Source organism: Varroa destructor, unplaced genomic scaffold (genome assembly GCF_002443255.2).
Source record: "Varroa destructor unplaced genomic scaffold, Vdes_3.0 BEIS01000001.1, whole genome shotgun sequence".
NCBI classification, from domain to species: Eukaryota; Metazoa; Arthropoda; class Arachnida; order Mesostigmata; family Varroidae; genus Varroa; species Varroa destructor.
The window spans coordinates 48,926,171-48,944,431 of record NW_019211454.1 but is presented as its reverse complement, the minus strand read 5'-3'; the positions used below and the strand labels follow the sequence as shown (position 1 = coordinate 48,944,431).

Here is an 18,261-nt window from a genome sequence, read left to right as displayed (position 1 = left end):
GTGGAGCAAAATTGTATAATTTATTATAGCACAAGTCAATTAACTATTTTATCGAAACTTCTATGTATCAACGTGACACACGTAAGAAAAATCGAGAAGCATTTGTGTTTGTTTTTCACGCACAGAGTACGCACAGAGAATTCCGTTTGTTGTCCGTGCGAGAGATGGCCATATATATATATATATATATATATATATATATATATATTGTTCAGAAACGATGCTCAAGATGGCCCTGATATTTCAGAATGATAAACTTTATAAATGTACTTTACTAACTGCTCGACCCTACAGACTGGTAGCAGGAATCGGTTGACTATTTGGAATTGAAATTTGGTACAACACGTTTTATAGCAGTATAATGAATGATTCAGATTTGTGTCTCGTTGGTCGTGAACGCAAAGCCCGCACCCTTTAGTCGCCTCGTTTCGTGAACTTTTTCGTTTCTTGCCTTTCGCACGGTGACGTTGTTCAGCCCAGGAGAGCGAGTTGCGCATCGTTTGCTCGTGTTTCGACAATTTAGTAATAACAAGCATATTGTAATAATGGTTGTACAATTTGTGCTACAGGCTAAATTTCAGCCCGTATAGGTGTATAACTCTTCGGTCATCAATTGCTTAATAAATAGGGAAGATAAATGGCGTCGATGCATCCGCTATGATACGTCACAACCATAATATTCCGTCACTACGAAACAGTCGACGACCGATTTTACGAGGCTGGCGTTACGATACGAGAAAAATCAGCATGAGTTATCACCGGGGATCGATTGCAGGCAGGCAGGCAGACACACGAATTAGCAAAAAATCCTTTGTAATTTTTCAGTGACTAACAAAAACCCGGTTAGATCAAGGCGAACCAGTGGTCGCATGCCGTCGTTTATACAAATGATATACATTTGCAACTATATGTAAAATACGCGTAGGCATAATGAGGCTTTCATTTTAGCGGCGGACTTGAGAGTATTTCTCGACTGTTACTACAGCTATGGCTATAAGGCAGATTCGATAATGTATATAATATGTCCGCTTCAAGTTCAAAATAGATTTCTTGGAAATCAAACATACGTATTGCGCTGATCCTTGATTCTAGTCACATTTATTACATGGCTCACTCGATCTCCACGCTCTGTTCATCCCCCTATATTTTTGTGTGAACGAACAGACGAGACAATTCAGCGAAAGGGAGAACTTGTTTTAAAATGGTTGTGGCTTTTACGCCGCCGATGTGTATCTGATTGAAGTTTTTCTGATATATTCTAACAAATGTGCCAATTTTAGCAGATCATAGTACCTTTTGAATTGTCTACATATTTTAAATCAGTAAGTCTTTGTACGTGTACCAAATCGTTATCGGCTGACGTAGGCTGGCTTCATGAATAAAGTAATGAACCTTTAGGGTTCAATGCTAACGTCTGCCAGAGAAAGAATCGCTTAAAAAGACACTATGTACGTTTGATTTCGTTCAGTGTTTTTATTAGCGGTTGATCAGCAGACTCAGCGTTTTTTTGGCTTCCGCTGTCTTTCCTACAGCGGCTGCTGCCGGTAGTAATCAGTGATTTTGTAAAAAAGAAAAAACACAAGTCTGCCCTATTCGATTAATCGCCCGAGCGACTAGAAGCATCCATCTGCTATGGCATATTGTAGAGTACTGAATGCTCGAACGTACGTATGTATTATAGAGGTATGTGTTGGTGGGCAACTCCTGTTCGCGTTAATTAATTCCTGGATCGGAAGCGATGGTAAGAATGATTCGCGCGAAAAACCGCGTCGTCGACGCAAAACGGACAATAGCTCGGAGCCAAACGGCTGGCCTAAGTTGATTCTGAACAGAAGTTTTAATATGACAGATAGTAGTAGTAGTAGTAGTTGTTTGACAACAACAACAACAACAATGACAACAAACTAATATATATATATGTAAGGTCTTCTATGTTAGCGGCAAAATTTAAAGCAGCGACCAACGGTGGTAAACGCAGCTGCTGGAGCGATACGTTCGCCTCAGACGCTAGAAGCGGGGGGCATACGAACTGCGTCAGTGGCTGCCCACAGCGGCAGAACGAGCAGAAGAAGCTGTAAACGTAATAAGCGTAATAGCGGCAACGTAACGACGCTTTGCGGGATACTGGCTTGTTGCGTCGTGTTGATATTTGATAGTAGCCGTAGCTGTTACGGTAGTGACAGAAGTGGGCAGAAGTGGAGCAAGGTTTCTTGAAGTTGATTTCCACACTGACGGCGACGTCGGTGACGACAAAGCAAACGTTAACGTCGTGACGCCGACAGCGTCGAAACGACCCTAGTAACAGCAGCAACTGCTGCTGCAGGCACACAACTGGCAGCAGCGGCACTCAGAAGATCTCAGCCACATACAACAAATATAAACACGTGAAAAGATGCTATACTTACTAACATATCGACATAACAAGACGACAATCGATTGAACCTGGTACAACCAGATAAAGGATCCCAGTAGCTATGGCCATAGTTACAGTGCACAGCATTGCTGATAATGACAGCATCACATCGGGATTATGCTTATAATAACATAATAAAGTTCATTGGTAATGTTGTTATAGAATACACTCAAGCCATTTAGCCCGCTGTGGGAACGATCAATTGTCTATGTATTAACGCATATGGCGGAAGCTGAAGGGACGTGTGCGATACGCGTCTGCTGGACGCTGTTGTTATTTCTCTAGCGAAACGAAAAACTCCCCACTTAGCCATTGAAGTCATTGTTAAAAATCGGTGACACATCTCTAAGAAACAGCAACGAGATTTCGAAGCAACGATTTTTACCAGAATGAACGATATACTTTCGTTTTGTCGTAAGTCCGCACTGGAGAAGCATATTTAAATTGAATCCTGAAAAAGTATGTAGAAAAGCTACTCGAAATTGCTTTTTACTATAGCTTCAATGCAACAACACCTCTCAGTAATAAAAATTAAATTAGTTCGAAAGCTTCGTATTCAAAAGTTTTCAGCCCTAGGGGTATCTCACACAGTATGGTCAGCTCGCTACGACTGTGAGAGATAAAACAAATTTCTAAATAGACAGATAATTTCTAGATAGATAAATTGTGTGATATAGTGCTAAACGTAGCTAAAAATAGAACCAGCAGCTTTTTATACAAGCTTGCAGTCCCTAAATTATTCGTTCGTTGATAAAGAGTATAGGTAAGTTCATATAATTTCTCCACTCTCTTATTCTAATCAGAAAACTCCCGCCATCTGCCCAGCCGCAGTTGCTCTTAATCAGTTTACTGTTTTTTTCTATTCATAATACATTGGTAGAGGAGACGAGCCCGGGGGTACTCCAGATATGGGATCTTTTTCCAATATGAGTAAGGGATATCACTTTCTTCGGTGCGGAGAATGTTCATGAAGAACTTTGTTTATCTCACTTTGCTGTAAAAAAAAAATTGATAGTTATTCAGATTTGTCTGCATCGAATCCCCAGAACCACTATTGCTTGGTTAGACCTACATAAGAAGCTAAAGAGGGATTATGCTCGTTTATAGCACATGTATCTGAGGCACACTTGCTTCTTATGCTAACTAACTGTAAAGCATAGATCTCACCTTTGCGTAAATTAGTCGCTCCCAAAGCAATGCTGGCCATAAATGTCTATTTCTTTAATGATCACATAGAGCGATTGCTTCGAAATATATATTATATTTCTATTAACTTTCTCCATTTTGTCATACAGTATATTGATCTATTTATCAGGAGAACAATTTCAATATGAGCCTCATCTTTCTATCCGCTATTCACTGTGTGGCAATCGTAATGGCAATCCGCACGCAGAGAAAATCTGGTACCAGACGAAGTTCTATTTTAGTAAACCCCCTACTACATCATACGGTCGTACCGGCTAGGGCTATCATCGGCATATCCAAGGCTACTACTTATTTGAGAACGCCAGACACTCTTCATTTTTTTTAGTGCTTAAATGCGCTGGCTATCTGTTCAAATGTCTTCGTCTTGTGAATGGGACGAGGTCTGCACGGAATCTAATAGTGGTACGTACACTATCATCATCATCATCAACCAACGTATCGCTAAAGTTCAGCGTTTGCCAGAGAACAAAGTTTTGGCTTGCATAACTCTACCATCGTCGACGATAGCAGTAACATTAGCGGCTGCAGCTAACGCGGTAGCAGATGCCATCGTCTGAAGATCGGATCGTTTCATCGTATCGTCGCCGTACGCCCACCCCGACAAGCAACTGACAACAAACAAAGTGTGACTCAGCTGGCCCCCACTATGAAAACCGATTCATTACGCCTAAAAGTCATTGGCATTTGTTTAAAAAAGCCGACGAAACTAGGCAAGCGGTTGTCCACATTTAGCTTTCCTGGGGATGTTGACCAACGGAGCGGTAGGAGGGTAGTTGCTGTCTGGCATTAAATATATATGGTTTTCTATTTATTTGATGATTTAAGCACGATTACAGTGCCGTAACGTTATCAGTCAATGAAATAATAATAGGATTTGTCAGTTTGATAGTGAACGAATTGAATCGTGCAACATGCATGTTGCATGTATCTGTGCATGCCTATCAGCCAAAAGAAACAATTCGAGTATTATGAAATATATTAAAAAAAAACCTATAAATTTTCAACCCTGTATGGGTTATTGCGGCTATACTTATGCACAGAGCTGTATTTCGACAGAAAGCCTCTTTAGAAAAGTCTGTGAGTATTGTTAACCTCGGTGGACGGAGAACAGCAGCAAGACCCTTCTGTTCATATCGGGTCAAATAAGTGACTGATGCTCTCAATCAATCGGATCAATATAATTGAAGCTCACTCGTTTCACTGAAAGCTAGATGTATTGATGGCAATTTCCCGCTAAGAATCTCAAATAAACAATTAGAAATTTAGAAAGGATTATTTATTGGCAATTTATAGCAGGATTACTACCAGCATCTGACGTCCAGTCAGTAAATAGACATTTTACATGGGTCTGCCAAAATATTTGAGAAACTTAGCTAATTTATGACTGCGTATCGTTTAGATAAGCTTCTTTCGAAGCTCATTACAGCCTTCCACTGGACATTTCGGGCACACCTAGATCACAGCAGAGGTACTGATAGATAAAGCGTAAGCTGAAATATTCGTAAAGGAGGTTTGTTTTTATTGTCATAATACTCCTCCGTCTACTCTTGCTTCACGTACGAAAATCGCTTGACTTGTCAGTCTCGCGTTTGTTGGGATTCGATTCGAGCTCTCCAGACAATATTTGGTCTCGTCCAATCATAGAAGTAATAAATATTGGGACTACTTACTGTTGAACTACCTAACTGGGGTTGTTATTGAAGCTCGGTGTTGGAAGATAAAAAAAAACAGTGGGTACATAATAACTAGTCAACTAAGCACGTTTTTTTCGCTGCATTGATTAGCGTAGAATTTTAAAAGCCTAGCTGGACGCACAAGCGCTAGGCACGTTCTAACGTACGTACCGCAACAAATTTAGTTAACCCACGCCATATATCAATAGTGCGCGAGTTTAGCACATAAAAAAAAATCGCGATTTCAGACGCCTATCCCTTAGCACGCAACAGCGCCCTCAGACTCGTGTCGTGCATTGGTCCTGAACGATTTGGGAGACTGCCGCTTCAGGGCATCACTTGCTATTTTCAAATTGAAAAAAACACATTAAAGGTATAGGACACAAAATAAAGTGTTACTCAAGTATCGTCCGATCAAGTTAACGCCATATCTACAAAGGGATCGAGAAGCACAATAGCTTAATAAGCGCCTTAGTCAAACCACGGGTATTTTTGACAGTTTCCTCCATTTGCTTTTTTGGTTTAAGTATTTGCTTGATTATCAGAGGTCTAAGGTCAGGGGAATAAACCAATCAAAATACGATGGTAGTTCAAATAAAGCAATTTAAAGGTAACGGAAAAGTGCAGATCTCGAACTGGAGGCCTTACACTTTGAGACACAACACATCTTTGGTCAGTATTACGTGCGGCTAGATCTTTTCGTAAATAAGTAAACAAAATTTATAATGCAGTAATGTCGATGCTAATTGCGAAAAGGGGACCTACTATGTTATTATGCTAAAATATTTAAGCGTCTATCGCTAGATGCTACAGAGTTAACTCATCCGGCACAGATCCTGACCTGTCGGCCCGTAATTTAATAAAAATTTATAGCAATTCTATCAGAAATAAGTGTTGATCCGACTACCCATTCTCGCTGTGCCCAATAATTTCACCCAGTGGTTAGGACATGTCGTATCCATATACAGTTTTGCTTCGTTTCGTTGGATCATTCGTCACGTGTAAAGTTGAAATTAACTTAACAAAGTAACTTTGATCAGATCCTAGACACAATTATATTGATATACAATTTTATTAATGCATAACAGAAGTGTTTAGAGCAACCTTGTGCGAGTAGTTAAACGAATAGTTCACTGGCTACCTACCTGATGACCTGATCTAGTTTAGAATTTTTTTTTTTTAATTAAAAATAAGTGGGGTAAAATTGCTCCAGACTAGAGGTGCATCATGCCTTAGCGCATTGCCTACAGCTTACATGTGATCTGTTCGTATTTTACTGTACTCAAATAGAAGCCATCCTTAATCCGTAAATCAATAATTTTTTCTATAAAATTTCATTGAAGAACGTGCCGTTGTCGAGTTACTGCAGTAGTGATGATCCAGACCAATTCATGTGGTTAAATGATAAAAGCACGTTATTATCGGAAGGTCGGAAAATGGTCTCTTTCACAACAGAAGCAGAACCGGTATAGCGTAAATATGAAAGTCGGATATTTGTTTATCATATAATATTAATCAGATATCATAAGATACTGTGTTACTGGATCAATGTCGAAAATGTTCTACGGCTCTGTGTAATCAAAGAAATAGATGTATAAAACAGATAAAAGTAATAGAGAACTTTATAGATAGACCATATGCAAAGCCAGGGCAGCACCTCCGTTTATTACTACCAGAACTTGGATCTGGCTGAATGTTCGAACCTATGCCGAAAAAATAAAATGAATGGCACAATAAAGGGCAAATCAGAAGCCCCCTCAAAAAAGGGGCAACACATTGTAACGAGTGTTGAACGAATTTTTTCGGTTCGTAAATAAGCGAACGATACACACACACCCACAGCAGTGATAGCAAGCTACATGGATGATAGAAGGGCAATACTGTCTGCATTGACACTTTCGCAAAATACTTCGTCACCGAATGCACGATCTTTTTTACTTCGTGCAAAAAAAATGCCTTAATAATATTAAATTAATTCCATGCAGTTGACTGCGTATGATAGGGTAAACTTCACGCGAGCTTAATTGGCGATGACCGCATAAATCCTGCAAAGAGGTAATTTTGATGGGGAGCCTCATTTAACATAATCTAATTGCCTATCAAGCTCATAACCAACATCTAATCACTTTATTTGCTTCACGATATCATATGTATCGTCTGTAAGGGTACTTGCATGAGAAAAATAGTAAAAAAAAAAAAAAAACGAATCTTTCCTCACTGCAGATTCAATTATCTGAACTCAAAATTCTGTTATCGTTAACGGCTACAGATTTCAGCAACCGTTGTCTGTGAAAAGTATTATTTGCCAATTCGGTAAAACTGAAGGATGGGTATGCATCCTAAGGTACCCCTTACATAGGTAACAATGCTGAATGAAAAAAACGGGAGTTCCCCTTTCGACAGCCTTTTGAAACTGATATTTGAAGTTTCCAAATTCCAATAGTATCTTTTAGCTATTTTAAATGAAATCTAGCCAACGCAAGTTATTAGCGACGAGAAAGCACTACGTTTAAGTTAGAAGTTTGACACGATTTAATGAGAGATATAGGTACTATTTTCAAAGAGGTCTCACCCGTCAAGATCTGTGCTAGCGGCACTTCAAAAATCTCTATACAAAATTTTCGCTGAAAATAGCTATCCACTTGACAACGTAATAGCTATTCATATACTGTAATGTATTGTGAAAGTACCAATATATATATATATATATATATATATATACACGATTACTCAGATACGGAATATGTGCGCGAAACTACGGCTATATTTTTCACAGCTCAGCTGGATGCTGAAGATTTTTGTATAGATACCATTTTCAAATTGATTGGGCATTACCGTTCTAAAGGCTGATTAAACCTTGGCCGACATATACTTGCCTGCCGTGCCAGCATTGAAATGGGTATCCAGCCTTTTCGCCCATTCCGTAAAAGTTGTACCAATAGTCCGCGTAGCTGAACCGATTAAATTGCGATTCAGCGAGCTGCTAAAATCTGATATTATAGACGCCCTTGAAATTTTTATGCCATAGAATCCCGCCGGAAGCCCCTCAGCCATTGGAGAAACAGCATGCACACGATACGGTTCTCTTTTCTAGGCGAAGAACATCGTACGCCAATCGTCTATTCTCTACCTCGTGCTAACGGACAATTCCGCCATTAGCGTAATATACTGCTTTTTCATCTTTCTGTTAATAATACAGTTTAGTAAAGTTTTTTTAGCCAGATGACGAAAGATCTGATACGGACGAGCTAGAAGCTGTGAGACACGTCTTTTTTTGGTTACAACAATCGGCCTTTTTTATTATAAATGTTTTTAAAGTTTCAAAAGAGACAACGAAAGCAGTTTGCCAGCAGGAGTTCCCAGTAGATAAATGATATTAGGAAACTGGCATAATATGGGTGTGTGTGTGTGTCTGTGTCTGTGTATACGTATATATAAAACAAGGCTGTTACTGGAAGACTACAGAGGGCTAAGGCCTTTGGGATATGTATATGAATCCACATATCTCAGATGAGGCCTTGCAAGGAGTCGAAAAATACGAAGGTCATCGACACAACGACTTGCCAGTACCAATTCAACGATCTAAAACGAGCGTAACGCCCGTAGATATGGAGATGTACTCACGTTGCAATGTTTACTATTGTTAATCAATCGCAAAAGCGTCCGAACAATCAGACGCTACTGTTTAACGCGGATAAATTTTTTCCTCAATGATCAATATAAAACGCACAATTTTTTACCGAGCATTTAAACAGGACTAACTGCCTTCCTTAGGATTACTGTTTCTACTGTAATCTGGTGAAAAACATTAATTGCCCGATTACCTAAGGGAAAGTGGTATCTCTGTGCATGCCCTAAGAGGTTTCCAAGCACGATAGAAAATGTGCCTGCCCCATTTTCTAATATTAACGATTCGATTGCTGGTCCATTTTGTGCACTTTGAAAATCATTAACGGAACGATAGCCTGTCAGCTCTGCTTGTTATATCTGATGATCGTAGTTGCATATGCCGGCTTCGTGTATCACGATTCCGGCCTTTCGTTCGTCGTAGACGGGCCGTGCGTGAACCACGCTCGATGATTATAGAGGCAGCAACATTGGTACTGCTACTGTTTCGTACTTTTCTGCCTACTATACTGAAAATTCATTTGAGTCGTCTTAACAGAAGAAGTAGCGAAGCAAAATTGAAATAGATATATGAAGTAAATATGAAATAAGCATCAATATATTCAGCGTTGCTTGCGTGTACTTCTAAATTTGACACAATGTACAGCTATATAAATCAATCGTCAGTCATGTGGAGTAGTCAGGCTCAGAGACGCGAGTGGTCGGTCTCAGGCTTAGCTTTCATTGGCCTGTACACGTGTTGCCTGCATGTTTTGAATACAATTCGAAACACTATATACATACCTAAGCCCTCACCTAGTTTCCCTTCGATGCTGCAACTGTGTCAATGTCAACGCTCCGAATTCGTAATATATGGTCTTCGTTGTCGACATCAAAAATAGTCTTTCTTCGTACAAGCTTAGTAAAGTTCTTCATTACATGGGTTTCGTACTAACGTGTCTTACTTGACGGAACCAGCCGGCAGCTTTTCGTCGACTATAACTGGACATCCAGCAGAAGTGCCAGCAGTGAAACGAGCTTCAGCGAACTTGTAAAAGAATATTGAAAGACTTCTGGGTTGGAAAGTTTAATCGTGGTGCGCGTGTATTTTGAGCAGGGTCTATGCTGGGTCGCACGCGTGCAGATTTTTGCGCGCGTGCTTGCGCTTGCGATTTTATTCGGTTGACCAATTCCAGTAGCCTACCGAAGTTAGCCTACCGAAGTTTAGCATGAAAGACATCAGCTAGATAGATAAAATAAGGTCGATGGCCCTTTTTCAGTGCCTCTATCAATCTGAACAATTACGTAGCTAGCCGAAAAGTGCCTTGCCCACCTGGTTTTTTGTATGTTTGATGATAAACTGATGCGGTGAAATCGAAAGTTTTAGGCCAGATAGTTGAAGCTTACGGTGATTGGAAGGTTGGTGTGCAAGAAGGCTAGATGGTTCGCTTTTAAGATTTCGTTTTTGGAAATCAACTGTGATCTTCAATTCGGTATGGTTGGTAACTTGTCTGTTGCGGCTTCTTTTTGTCATGTATACGTAAGGCTAGTGTTAGTTATTTTTGCTGTAAGGCCGAGGTCCTTAATAAAAAACAAATAATTGAAAGATTGCATGCAGCCAAATCCAATAATAGATCCGATTTGATGTGAGTAGATGGATGAACTATATAAATAATTCAAATCGAGGTCTTTCCTACAATGCTTGTCAGAGGCTCAGCTCGAAACATCTTCACGACGAGCATGTTCACGCATATGTCTCAAACGATAAATATTAACATATACGATAGTAACAGATAAGGAAATATTACTTATTTATTTTTACTGCAAAAAGAAAAATACTGGCCGACACCGATGTGATTGTTCCATTATTTTAGTAATATCGGTAGCATATAGCGCATTGTCAGTGGCTGTTGATCAAACTGTAACCGTTTCTGTTTTTCCGCATTTGGAACTTTCTCTCTAAAGTAGCTAGATGATGCTACTAAGGGGTCAATCATAAGCAAACAATGATTCATTAGTAATCTTGGATACCCCACTTTTATTCTTTATTATATTTATTATTGAATAAAAGATTCATAATAATAGTAGCATGAATTATTAGAACGCCACAATGGTAGCGATATTAAGGTTTGCCGTTCTAGTATTGATGGTCACTATACGGATGGCCGAACGGCACCGGCCGACATGTAACTGTCTAGCAACAACTGTTTCGACGACGTTATGGCTGACCATTGTTAGTAATCTTGAACGACGGAATTTTGCTAAGGGCGGGAAATATCTTGTGTCGTATAGGGCAAATCAATAGCAAGCACAACCAAAGCCTGTGGCCCCTAGTTGAGTTCCTGCTTGTTCTTTTTACGGAGGCACAAACCATAAGGACGGAGTTGCATGATACTACTTGTCAGTCATTTTTTGTCCGGCTTACAGATGAAGGAATGGCAATTCAGAGTAATGTTAATTCTATCTGATCAGCAACATTTTCACTAGTCATCATGACACAAATGCGGGGAAATCAGACGCTGGTAGCAGTTAGTTCATCCAGCGGCTGTTGCTGCTGATGTTTTTGCCATGCGGGCAACATCGGCGTTTGCACACGAACCCAAACGAGTACAAGAATCAGGATTTGATCCATGACACACAAAACCAGTAACAGCAGGACGGGCCAAAGACTGTCTCAGTACTCACAAATGATCATAAAAATCAAATAGTGTACATCTATTTTCATTGGCATTGTTTTCTGCCATGCTTAGCATAACATAACAACGTAATAAGTTACGTTATCTTAGCAGATATTGGTCTACCAACAGTGTTTCAGATAGCGATACCATCGTTCTGATTTATAAAGACGTTTTAGCACATGTTCAGCGAAGGAATGTTCAAACAGGAATTTCCCCCTGTTTGTTATCGTATGCAAGATAAGTGATGCAAAGCTCATCAGAACTTTTTATATAACTAGCATCCTCATTCCAGCATTAATTAAAGCGCACAAGTAGAAAAACACGGTCCATTTTCTAATTCAGCTATAATATATATCAGCTGTCGGTTATTGACGAGTAACGCTAACGTTTCCTGTACCCCAGAACTTCATATTGTGAGCAGTCACAGAAGAGGCGAACGCTTTACAAATCGGCCGTTGTCGTTTGTAACGAAAGAATACATTACGATTTATCACTTCATCATTGTATCACACTGTACAAAGTCAACGTGTACAGCATAAATAAAACTACATGAACAAAAAAACATTTTCGATATTTTTTTTACGAGAAAATTGTTTATATCCAACTATGTTTAATGAGTCAAAACCAAAGCTGGCTAATATTTATTGCTCTCATAAAGCAAGTGCCTAAAGGCGATGTTTATCTTTGGTCGGAGAGTGATGCGTCTATATTGGATAATAGAGAAGTCTAGGAGATTCCCCGCCTGGGAGTGTTGAACATGAAAAGATACTCCTTAAATATACTACGTACTAAAAACGAACGGGTATCATATTTTATCTAGTACCACTTCGAGAGTCGTAGCTCCTGCATTACCAAAATATCCTATAGGATTTTAAGAGACTTTCAAAGTAAACTTATTTGATACATTTATTTTGATCGAGAAGCAATACGCCCAGATGACTTAAATATCACAATATTTGAAGGTCATCATCCAGATTCGTGGAGCCGTTATACGCAGACATAATATACACGAATAACCAGCGTAATCACTATTTTATTAGGAGGAAACATCAGTTTATTAAGAAGAAGGCACAGTGCTATGTATTTTGCAAGCCCAGTTAAAAAGCATATCTGCGAAAGCTGCGATTAGCCCACACTTTCATTATGGGTTGACTTCTCAATAAAGCTATACAGCTATCTTGTCTGAGATTTTCGACAAACGACGCAACCAAATACGCTCCCGCATTTAATTGAACTTACTCCAGAAGTGTTGGCACGACGATGGCGTGTCGTCAATTTGTTAACTGCATGAGATTTTTATCTGCTACTTCTTTTAAGTTAATTAAGCTTAAGGTTAAGTTATTTTTAAGGTCTGCAATACGTATTCACTTGTAGCCTGTCGGTTACACGTTACGCAGAGAATTAACCCAGACAGAGCAAATGGGCTGAACTGTTTCCACCCCCAAATAAGTCATCGAAGCATGGAAGAGGTAAAGTGTTGAAATCGCAGCATCCAAGGCGACCAGGTGAGCCTGGCTTAAACTAGTGGGTGTCGGTGCAAGCTAGCTATGCTTATAAAACCATGTTCTTATTCAATTTCTGCAAATAGTGGGCAATTTTGTTCAAACATTGGCATATAGTATGCATGGAAAGACGCCATCTGCATGCCCAGCACCGACTGGGCACCAGAGTAGTATTGTCGCGAGACCAATACTAACGACCTCTGACCGTTGTATATTTGGTTTCAGTTTCTTTTGTTTTTGTTTCTACTTGGCGTGTAGATGTGGCATCATCTTCATTTTTATCGTCATATTGTCGTTCTTTGTGATAAAGTTACCGTGTGCTTTTAGCGGGCTATTCTACAGTGGCAGGGGCAAACGATATAAAGTTAATACGATAGTCGCGTTTTGCATGATGAAATGTATTATGAACTGGTATGGCAAATGGAAAGAAATCAAAATCTAGAGCTAGTAGCTTGTAAATTCATCGGCAAACGTCGAATGAAGCGGCGAGCGTCTATTATTATTCTTTCTATTAGCACAACTACTATCTTAGATATAAACAAGAAAGAAAAATACGCTTTGAGGAGTTCCCTGGGCAAATCGTTATCTGGATAAAGTTCCATTAATCAACAACAATTTGACAGCATAACGATTACTCAAGCCTGAAGCTCCTAAGTCCTAGTAGATCATCTACAGCGGATGAACGTGTTTTCACGACAATTTCCTTTCGTTCCGATAATGCAATATATAGACATGTTTCTAATGGCTGCCAGTGTACAACGAAGATAACAATCGCACAGTGTCAAAAAAATCACAGTACCCACATATCTATTCTTATATTATCTATCGCAGTTATCTATCTATTTGCAGGAATGTATTTGGTTTGTCTCGACGGGCTTAACGAAAGCGTAAAACGTGTCTCTCTCTAAATGCGTTCAACGTAGAGAGCGCGGGATGTCGGATGCGGGCCACTGTTGAAATACAATTATCACTTCGTATCTATCTTTGAAATGGACTAGAATTCGATGTATCGCATTGTTTCCCTGTCTGTCACGGTCATGGGATTAGGGATGTTAGAAAATCAACTACAGCCCGCTGTGACATCGTGCTGACAGGCTCACAAGATTTGCCTATTTAATCCACGATTCATATCCCTACCTGTCAGTTTTCCTTCGTTTCATTAGCTACTGATTACCTTTTTGACGTCAGATCCTTTGTAGTGTACTTGTACCGGTGCGACGATTATTGCTAGTAATGATCAGTTACGTAATTTTTCCGCTGTGCCTTAGCGACGGCAAAGCACGTCCAGCTCTTCGGCCTATGATTACAACTATCTCGACGCCGATAATTTACCTCACGCTTCGCCGGATACGGATAGACCTTCTAGACGAGCTGAAAGCGCTCCATAGTTAATCTATGTGTAACTCGCGGGACACTGATAATACGGCTGTGCTGGTGTCGACTATCGTGCGGATAGCTGGCGAGTTAGGACAAGCAAGGCCCAAAGTTTGCAGAGCTCTCGTTTTCGGACTGGGCAAGTTGTGGCAAACCATATGTTTCTTCGCCATACTTCATAAGTTGTCTGCGGTAGCCAATAATAGATCGGCAGCGACTGTTTGAAGCCAACTACCCACTACATGGCTCAGTCTGGCCAGCATTTACATGTTGAATGAGAAAATGAAGAGTCAATGGTATGGAAACTTTAACCTATTCAGCATTCATTTCACAGCAGCCAGCGCTCTCTCGGTGACCAATATCTCTAGCGACTACTGACCAACAAGTAGAAAATAGCAATTAGCAGCTTAGAGCCGACGATCTAGCCCGAGATAGATAGGTTGTATGCTGGGCTGTTCACAATAGAAACCACTGTGATTGCGGCAGTAGGCCGTATTGCGCATAGGCGTAAGATGGGCTTCACAGTAACTTCAGACAACTGAATATAAGTTGCCGAATTAAACTTACTGAGGTACAATATTGATTCATAATCGCTACTTCCGCTGTTGCCATTATCTTAACAGCGCTTCGGCTCACTAGCCAGCAGTGGATTAGCTGGAAAGCCACTAGGTTGATAATCACAGCAGGAATAATAGGCTAACAAATGAGACGTTTAGTCAACTTCGTCCCGTATGGAGGACCAACAAGCTGTTTTTAATCGCAGCTGTTGGATCTCAATGCTTATTATATCTTACGTGCATCTTACTATTCTCATTGACGCTGCATCACAAGATCATCATGGCTTGTATACTCGGTACGACAGGCGACAGCCGCCACGAGCACCGGCAATCCAGCACTGATTTTCAGTCCACAGAAGGAACTGAACGTTTGATCATTTTATACGCGCGGATTACAGAGCTTCGGATATCAGAGCTGTTCACGTCGCAATACCATGTGATGTAGCGTTGCGTAGAAGTCCGCTATCGTTAGGACAGATGTACTTGGTCGTACACACACGTACATATTTCTAGTGTGTAACAAACATACTGTAGGCACGAAAAACTTAACACTACTATTTTAGTTTCGCCAGTTAAGTTATCAGAAACAAGCCCCGTCAAACGCGCAATGACGCTCTGTATCTGTTCGCCCTGTCAGGGAAAAGTACCACAGCGTTGTATGCACAGCGATACAGACACATGTTTATATGTGTGAGTATATCGATGTTTATCATCGGATTACGTTGGGCGATGTTTACAACGACAACTTATCATATAGCCACTGTATTCTATTACTGCAAATCTGGCGAGTTTGGTCTGATAGAGGGGTGAATAGTTTGCGCAATGGGAAGATGATTAGTTTCACTACAAAGGGTAATCCTGTGATAAACTCGAAGGAATCTAGATAAAGAAAGAAGAGATAGTTGCTGTTGCCGTTAACTAGGCCTATAAAACAACGAGCAGATAGCTCGTCATGGAATGTCGTTGAAATATCGATCACTAAGTCGTAATTCAGCCACGGTGTTCGCTCCGTCATTCATTAGTTCATTGGAGTACAAGCGAATCAACTTTGAAATTCGGCGGAAGCTTACACATTATACTCACTGACAGAAATAACTTTTTTTTTTGCGTAAAAACGATAAATATTGTGTCTTCACCACCGTTAACGTATCGCAATGGGCAGCATCCGCCAATAACAGCCTTGACGACGGTGTTCCTGGGAACGGAAAACGCGATCGACTCTTTCACAGAGACGGCACGGCAGTCATCGTTCGAAGATGTTCTTTTTTTTTTGCTTTCCAGACTAGTAACAGCGATGGCAGTAACTAGAAAGCGATTAGCTGCCTTCCGTTGCGATGCCGCTTTGCCATCGCCATACGATGACAGCGGTGACCTCTTAATCGAAATAAACATAATAACATTTAAGTAAATAAACCATATGTACATTGAGTTTACGGTTTTATTCCAGAGATCTGATGTGACGTGTTTTTATTATTGTGGCAGCAGAAAAGAAAGAAGGAATTAAGATAAATTAGAAACGCGATCACTTTTCAGATGCCGAGGTATTGTGTGGCTAATTTTTTCCCCGGGGTTTGATGCGTAAAAATGCAATGTCCCAATACATTAATTCATGTTAATTAAAATGTATTAAACCATACTAATAAAACGAAACTGCAAAAACGAAACATAGTTATGGGAAGGCTTGAATGAGGGGCGAGTCTGGGTGCAAATCGGTGTACTCCCCTAGCGGCTATTAATTATCCATCGAATAATTCGTATAATAATTTTATAATAAATTCTAACACTGGTTGGCTGACGTTCCTCAGTTTCTCTATTTCAAGTTGATATTATTAATGATCCAGGCTGATGTTGAGCTTGATTTAGGGTGCCTTGCACTTAACTGTCGAATTAGAGCGACAAAAACATAAGATCGTACGGAAATACAATTATACATAGTTTTGAACCTTTCAGCATCCCGGTGCTCATTTGACGTTTGTACTAATAGATTGTCGTCTGTGTATCAAAAGATGAGTGAGTATCTTCACTCGTGTTAGAAATCCGCCAGAAATTGTTTAACGACGCGCGCAGGCGACTCATTGAGACAAGCGAGGTACGGTCAGACTTCAGAAAACCGTTGCTCGATACAGCGGGAAGACGACTGACCTTGACGAGACTACATCGAGGCTTGATATATAAGATGACAAAGAGTCTGCCATGTTGCTTTTATCGTAGAATTCACCTCGTTGACATCTTACATCAAAATCTTTAGATCTTTTTGACCTAGAAAAAAAGTGGAAGGCTTGCTCAGTACCGACTGGATAGCGAGTCTTCAAAGAGATACGTAGGCAAACCGCTCCCTACCATCTAAATATTTACGAATGCTCTGAAAATATACCATCCAGCTTTCTGTTATAACCATGTTTTCCTTGTTCATCTTAATAGCAACAACTGCTATTCGTTTGCGTATCAGTATTTATAATAACGTGCAAATAATCTATTCCTTTAGGGCCGCGAGTAAGGTTCTCTCGACAAGTTGTCCATCCTCAAGCCTAACACGGCATAACAATACGGGAGGAGTCTGTGTAAGCTGAATATACAATATGAATAGCTGAGTTCAGCGATCTTTGACACGCGACAACCGGCCGGCTTTCACCACCGTGTTAACGTTATATGTACCTAACAGATATTAGACACACACGCATGTCTAAACAGAAAACAAATTCTCAATATATAATCCCGCATCACAATAACATTTGCGATTATGTAATTGGCGAAACTCACGTCTTGAATAAATCAAGTGCCCCTTCGGTATAATTCATCGATGTCGGTATCTGTGGCAACAACCCGAATGCCAGAAGGCGTATTTATCAATTTCTGCTCCCCACCCGATTCACTTTCCCTGGTTCACTACATTAAGCCCCGCTATGTGTGCCGTGACGTCATATATATGTGTATATATAGTGAGAAATGAAACTGTCGGTCATCACGAAAGCCCATCATCATCATCATCGTCGTCGACTATTGCCCTCGTTACAACGCTATTTGATGTGTGAAGTTATAAAACCCGACGTAAGCCCACTAGGGAATAAGCATTTTGGTTGTGAGAATAACGTCATATGACAATCCCTATTCACAAAGGGACCGCTGTTGTTGTAAGTGATGATACCCGCAAGCGGTGGGGTCAGAATCCTACAGACCTTTATGGAACGGCGAATCAGCTACATTCTGGATCGCGAGCAGCTAACAAACTGGAAACGATCCGGTCGAGTTCCA

At 40.3% G+C, this 18,261-nt stretch overlaps 1 protein-coding gene across 7 annotated transcripts in view; it reads right to left on the bottom strand.

Moving 5' to 3' along the window:
- The window catches only part of Ptr (patched domain-containing protein), a 102,593-nt gene that overhangs the window by 5,157 nt on the left and 79,175 nt on the right, over window positions 1–18,261 (bottom strand). The window lies entirely within an intron of this gene.